The sequence below is a fragment of the Grammomys surdaster genome, unplaced genomic scaffold, assembly GCF_004785775.1.
Source record: "Grammomys surdaster isolate TR1022 unplaced genomic scaffold, NIH_TR_1.0 63, whole genome shotgun sequence".
In the NCBI taxonomy this organism is placed as follows: domain Eukaryota; kingdom Metazoa; phylum Chordata; class Mammalia; order Rodentia; family Muridae; genus Grammomys; species Grammomys surdaster.
The window spans coordinates 20736746-20744210 of record NW_021604565.1 but is presented as its reverse complement, the minus strand read 5'-3'; the positions used below and the strand labels follow the sequence as shown (position 1 = coordinate 20744210).

Genomic DNA, 7465 nt, shown 5'->3' with positions numbered 1-7465 from the left:
GAAAATCATTGCCCTCATTCAATGTTGCAGGCACAGGTAAGTTTCTTTGTAATGGTTGAGGTTAATGTCAACTTGTCACAGTGTAGAATCACCTCCATAGGGAGCCCCAACTGAAGAACTAACTCACTTGGTGTGGGCAGGCAGATCTCCTCAGCTAGCCAACCAGATAGGAAAGGGCATTGTAGAAGGAAGTGCATCATCGTGCCTACTGTTTGTTCACATAGCCTTGCTTCTTATTCCTTTGCTGAAAGTAGATTCAACATTTCTAAGCTTTCATCCTGGACTAATGACCAGTGGCTCACCAGAAACTTCCTAGGCTTCCAGTGCTGGACTGGGACTACTGAGACACTGAGCTTTGTAGACTGAGAAACTACTAGTCACTATCCCCTAATGAGAAAGCTATTCTGGGAGTCTTCTGACTGTTAGGTACCCAGCCTCAAGGACTGACTGCCATCCATGTTCTTGTCTCTGAGATGTTACTTTGCTATATATTCCTCTAGAGAGCCTGAATGGTATATCATGATGAGCCCCTATCAGAATCTGTGTGCCCTTCTCATCCCATAATGCCCTGCATTTCACTTGGCATTGCCATCTTCTAGACCCCCACTACATGGCCCATAATCTCTGCTTCCCTATCTTAACAACATTCTAAGGCTTGTTTAGACCTCAGCTGCAAACTCTTCAACATTTAGTCCACAAACTACTGAACCATGTTCACCATGGCAACAACTCTTTGCAATAACTGTTTCATTATAATTACTTTTCTCCCCAATAGGACAAGAAGCAACTGAAGGAAGACAGATTTTGTGCTATAGATTAGGAGATACAGGCTGTTATTGTAGTGAACCAGAGGAGCAGGAACAGTAATTAACGGTAGAGCAGAAGGGTGGACCCATTGGGGTGGACCAAGAAACAGATGGGAATCTTGGTACTTATCTGGTTTTCTCCTTTTCTGCTTTTCTTGGGCCTGTCATGGGATGATGCTGCATATTTAAATGTGGATCCTCTCTCTTCAGTCACCCATCTTTGGAAACCTCCAGAGGCATGTCAGAGTGTGTCTCTTGGGTGATTCTGAATCTAGTCCTTGGCAATGAAGATAGTCAAAGGTATCTGGGGGACAAGAGTGTTCATGATAGACTACTAGATAAAATACAGAACTTAGGAGAGTACCAAAATAAGTTTAGAATATTGTTATGGCCAAATAGGATAGAGCCTTAAATATTGGGTTTTGAAGACAAAGAACTGAAGGAACTGAGAAGTACTGAATAAACTGACGCTTGAAAACATTCAACTCCAGTTAGTGCAGCTTAGCAGTCAGTGTTTGTCAAACAGGTTCAAGGGCCCAGGTTGTTCACCATTGCAAAAAAAAAAGGTTAACATTTTTAAAACGTATTTTGTGTAAGTATGTAGACAGCAGAGAAACTGGAGGGATGAGTTAGTTCAGCATGAAGCCTAGGGTCAGGGTGTTTGCAAGAGCTCCTGAGGATTGGCAGAACAGCAGAGGCAGGCAGAGCAGAGGGAGATGGGCAATCTCAACAACAGTGGCAAAGGAAACCGTGAGATGAACTACTATGCACAGTTCTCTTTAACCGTGCTTTAGGATTAGAGAAAAATACAGAGGAGATATAACAATCATGTCATTCTCTCTCCAAACTCCAGTCTTAAATTCCTTTGAAAATCCTGCCCCCATGTAAAGGCAGAATTCTCTTTTCAGAAACAATAGCAAAAACTCTTGAGATCTTGAAATAAGGTAAATGAGCACATCTTAAACTTGCATATTTAGTGGCAGGTTGAAATTTATGTCTTGAAAGGCTACTGAAGCTAAGAGATGTAGAGCTGTACTTTGAACCAGACACTATTAGGGCACTTCATACATCAATCCTATTTGTATTCCAGCATTAGACATTAAGTTGCTGGTCTGAGCTACACAGCCAGTAAGTGGTGAAGCCTTGATATGAACCAAGGTAATCGTGGCTCTGATGAACCCAGCCAGTTTTCAGGTCTGCTTTCTTCAAACAGCGTTTTATCAGTGTTTTCTTTCAGTGCTAAGAACCCGAGGTCAGGCTGGAGAGATGTCTCAGTGGTTAAGAGCACTGACTGTTCTTCCAGAGGTCCTGAGTTCAATTCCCAGCAACCACATGGTGGCTCACAACCATCTGCAATGGGGTCTGATGCCCTCTTCTAGTGTGTCTGAAGAGAGCAATGTGTACTTACATACATTAAATAAATAAATAAATAAATTTTTTAAAAAACATTTTTAAAGAAGGAAGGAAGGAAGAAAGGAAGGAAGGAAGGAAGGAAGGAAGGAAGGAAGGAAGGAAGGAAGGACCAGAGGTCCCCGGTAGGATAGCCAGGAATGTAGCACTTGACATTGTCTTCAGATATGTCAATGTTTTTGTCATTCTGATGGAGATGACTTCATCTCTGTTCCAGGACTCTATTGCAATAGAGCGTGAGACACACTCTCAGGTCTCAACAACTGCTTTTCTTTTGGTGTTTGTGACTTTTCTTGCAGTTGTCAAAATTCAGTATCTTCAAGGACAAGGGCATTGGGAAATGGGTAAACGTTCTCAAACCAGTGGGAAACCTTCATTTCTGATTTTAGAAGCTTATGATTTTATCTCATACATGGTAGACTAGGTTAATTTCCACTGCGATTTTCATGAACACTGGTTTTTGAATTGCTTCTAAATGAATTCCTTTTTAATGACTTCCCCTGTGCTCTGAAGGCGCCATGACTCCAGCTGTGGGATAGTTCCTAATTAGGCTTTGAAAGGTTATTATATCTTGGAACCATGAAAAGTTCAGCTGTTCCTGAACAGCTTGCTTTCAGACTATGGCTCATCTGTAGGCTTATGTGTGCTTGTTTGCTTTGTTTTTAAATTGCTTAAACATTTCCTGAAGAAAGACATGACAGTGGTCTTGTGTAGGTTAGTAGAAGCCAGTTCTTTCCTGCCCTGTGAACTCCAGGATTAAATTCAGGTTCTCAGGTTTGACACAGACTTTACTGTCTCAGCTCTCTGACCGACTGGCTCTCTCATCTGTAGATTTTTGACTGTGTCCTCCAACTCTAGGTTCCATTTTATTTTCATCCATGCAAATGACACACTTTGATTAAATCTACTTTCCTTGCTGTCCCTTCCAGTTCCTTCTCCATCTGCCCCTCACCACCACCATTTTCCTTTCACCTTCATGTGCTCTCCTCTTTCTTATTTAAACCCATTGAGTCCATTTAGTGTTACATGTACATGCAAGAGTGTAGGACCTTCTACTGGAGCATGTGTAGACTCTGGGGGACCATATCTCTGAAGGACACTTACTCTCCCTCTTCCATAGCCTTTGGCAATAACTCTGTAGTAGGGATGAACTTTGTGGGCCCCTTTCTCTTTTCTTTTCTTTTCTTTTCTTTTCTTTTCTTTTCTTTTCTTTTCTTTTCTTTTCTTTTCTTTTCTTTTCTTTTCTTTCCTTTCCTTTCCTTTCCCTTCCCTCCCCTCCCCTCCTCTTCCTTCCTTTTCTTTTCTTTTCTTTTCTTTTCTCTTTTCCTTTCTTTTCTTTCCTGTCTGTCTGTCTGTCTGTCTGTCTGTCTGTCTGTCTGTCTTTTTAAGTTCTCTGGATGTATTTTCGTTAAGGTATCACTACAGCCTTTGTTTAATCTTGGCCTAAAAGCACTTGTTTACTTGCCTGTATGCCTTGTTTTACAAAGATCTGAGTCATCTAAACTCCCTGAGAAGCTCAGTGTTCATGAGTCATTTACAGAGCAGGAAAGCCTGGGGCCTATTTACCAAGTCTGCCTACTGTGAAGACAAAAGCAATGACGGATTTTGTTTTTTGTTTTTTGTTTTTTTTTTCCATGACTGAAATTCTCTGGTAAAGATATAACTGGCAATTCTCTTTGCCTCCCTGGTAGGACTTTGAAAGCATGACCCAGAAGGGTTGACTCCCTGGAGAAAGGGTGAGGAGTGAGGCGACCATCTGTCCCTTAAGAATTTTGTTCTCTTGGTATTGACAAGCATTGATCTGAGGTCTAGCAATAACATGAAAACACAACACATGAACTCCAGACTGATGTAGACTTAGACATTTTAGTTGACTCATGATAATAAAGCACCAAAGATAATGGGTTTGGTGAAAAAGTCTGATTTTAATCAACAGGGAGATTCAATTTGAGCAAATATATTCATGGCTGGTTAAGTGGAAGTAAGGAAAATCACATCCCCAATTTTCTCCAAAAATTGTATTTAAAACCACATTAAAGGAGATTGCTGTTTGTTAATATCATTAGTTTGTTTCATCAGTAGAGAAATGTGTCAAGAGAAAATTCTTAAAATTATGTTACTTAGCTTATTTTCCCCATTCCACATGTCAAAAATAATATGACTCCTAGGATTCATTAGTTTAGAATATATTCATTGTTCTACAGGTGTTCTAATAAAATAAGTATCTAAAGTAACAAAAATTAACATAAAATAACAAACTGAAGAACAAATTAAGGTTATTAACATGCTGACCTTAAGGTAGAGGGATTGTCTGGGGTTCCCCATGTAATCTAAAGGGCACTGAAATACAGAAGCATTGTATAGCATTGAGAAAACTCAGCCATTGCTGGCTTGCACAGGGAAAGAGGCTGTGAGTCACGAGTGCATGAAGCCTGTGGCAGCTGCAAAGGCAAAGAAAAAGACAAGAAAGAAAAGGAAAGAAAAGAAAAAAGAAAAGAGACAAAGAATGTCCCCCATAGCCTCCGAAATGCTGCCTTGCAAATACTTAACATAAGTACTGTCAGACTTTACTTCAGACTTGTGACCTCCAGAACTCTAAAATAATCAGTTCGTATTTGTTTTGTTTGTTTGTTTGTTTGTTTACTGAAACCAAATATCTGATATAAAGGAGCTTAAGGGTGTGTAAATTTGTATTTTATTTACTTCATATTTTTACTTTTTATTGGTTCCTTGTGAATTTCACATCACGTACCCCAGTTCCACTCATCTCTTCCTCCCTTCTTACCACCCTTCATCCTCGCAACCTCTCTACAATAGAGAAAACTGTAGTGAGTTGCTGTGTGTCCTACAGTACACCCTTTTGTCCACACTTCTTTGCTTGCAAATGCTTATTGCAGTGACTTGTTGGTCTGGTTTGAGGCCTTTGGCTTCTGATCAATACTGGATCCTCACTGAAAGTATCCTGTTGTACTGTGTGTCATAGAAGTCCTGTTGTTTTGTATCTGTAGGATTGGCCCTTCCTGCACTCTAACAGGTCATCAATGCTGTAGATGTGGGGTGGGCCAATTCAAAGCTCGGATTCTGAGCCTGAGAGGTAGCAGTCCACTGACCAGCTCTCCTGCTCTCCTGCTCTCCTGCCTTCAAGGCCATCTCACTAACAACCACCCTACCACCCCATCCCCCTGCAACCAGGGCCAGCTCTATCCTGCTGCCCAGGTGAGATGCAGAGCCTGCCCTCCTGAGTGTTTGCACCAGCTGTGATGACCTCAGGGCCAGCTTTCCTGACTGCTTTAGGTGGCAAGTGGACATCTCTCTCTTGCCCATGTCACTGTTATGGAAGGCAAGTGGCTGGGCTAGCTCTCCCATACTTATGCCTTCTGAGCTAGCTTGCCCATGCCTCAGCCACAAAGGACAGCTCAACTGCGCTGCTCAGGCTAATACAGGGCCCACTCTCTGGAGTGCTGCTGCTAGTGAGGGGCAAAGCTAGCTCTCCTGTTCTCATGACCCAGGGTCAGGTCTTGTGCCTACCTCAGGAGGTGAGGCATGAGGAGGAGAAAGGTTATTTCTCTCCTGTCCACACCACTGCACAGGAGACAAGTGATGGGGCCAGCTCTCCCATGCTATCCTGTGGGGGAGGGTCTGCTTACCCATAACTCCACTATGTCGGGGGGTTGATCTCCTGAGTACTACAGCTGGCTAGGGACTGGATCAGCTCTCCTGTTTTCAACCCCCCCAAGGCCAGCTCTCCCACAATGCCCAAGTCAGGAGTGGGCCCAGTTCTGCACATCTCTCAGACATTTACATGTGCCAGAGAGATGCCTGCCTGATCTTTGGTGATAATAGACCCTTGAGTCTTCAGGGCCATGGACCCAGACATGGCCTTCAGGGGCAGCACAGGGCAGGACCCTCTCCTGATCCCAGGTAGCATTGCTAGCTACTCAAATCAGGGTGTTCCTCACCACCCTCAAGTCTCCAGTTCTGCTTCTCTTCATTGTGGCTGCATCCTTTTGTTTTTCTTTCTCTTCTATTTCTCCACCACTTACTTGCTCCTCTAATTGGGGTCCAGGGTATCTGAGTGTCTGATGTCATCTCACAAGTGGTGTTAGGACTGCCTTGCCAGACTCAAGCATTATGCCACAGAATAGGGGTCCTCTCAGGCATGGTCTGCCCCCTCAGGCCTGCATGGCACCAAGCTGGTGGTCATCTCAGGTTAGATCCATTTCCAGGGCCCCATGGTACCAGTCTGGTGGTTGTCTTGGGCTCTGGGTTGTCTCCAGGCCTACCCAAGTGGCCCCATGTGAGGGTCATCTGTCTTGGGCTCACTCCCACTCAGCATGAGTGATGCCTAGTAGAGTTTTAGTCTCCAGATTGGGAATCTCTAGTCCCCATGCTGGGAGCCTGTTCTACCCTGTATGTATCGGAATGGTGGTTGCCTCAGACTAGCTCCCTGTCTTGACCCCCTGGACCAGGATTGATGTTGATGGTCATCACAGGCCTGTTCCCCCAAGCCCCAAGGAAAGTTAGGCTACTAATCATTTAGATGTTCATAGGTAAGAATGATGATTGTCTCTCCTCTCTGCCACCTACTAACACACATGACAGCAGCCTCACCTGCAATGTCTCTAGGGGCAACTGATTTACAGTTTTAAGAAGAGGTGGTTGGAATAGAATTGAAGACCCAGAAATGAACCCACACATCTATGGTCACTTGATCTTTGACAAAGGAGCTAAAACCATACAGTGGAAAAGAGACAGCATTTTGAACAAATGGTGCTGGTTCAACTGGCAGTCAACAAGTAGAAGAATGCAAATTGATCTATTCTTATTTTTCTGTACAAAGATCAAGTCCAAGTGAATTCAAGGACCTCTACATAAAACCAGATACACTGAATCTCATAGAAGAGAAAGTAGGGAAAAGCCTTGAACACATGGGCACAGGAGAAAAGCTCCTGAACAGAACACCAATGGCTTATGGTCTGAGATCAAGAATTGACAAATGGGACCTCATAAAATTACAAGGCTTCTGTAAGGCAAAGGACACTGTCAATAGGACAAAATGGCAACCAACAGATTGGGAAAAGATCTTTACCAATCCTACATCCATCCGATAGAGGGCTAATACCCAATGTATACAAAGAACTGAAGACATTAGACTCCAGACAATCAAATAACCCTATTAAAAAAAAATAGGTACAGAGCTAAACAATGAATTCTCAACTGAGGAATCTCGAATGGCCAAGAAGCACCTA

General features: G+C 43.1%; 1 pseudogene; it reads right to left on the bottom strand.

The window, feature by feature from the left end:
* Positions 1–6732: 6732 nt before the first annotated feature.
* Positions 6733–6849, bottom strand: LOC114622093 (annotated as a pseudogene).
* Between the last annotated feature and the right edge of the window lie 616 nt (positions 6850–7465).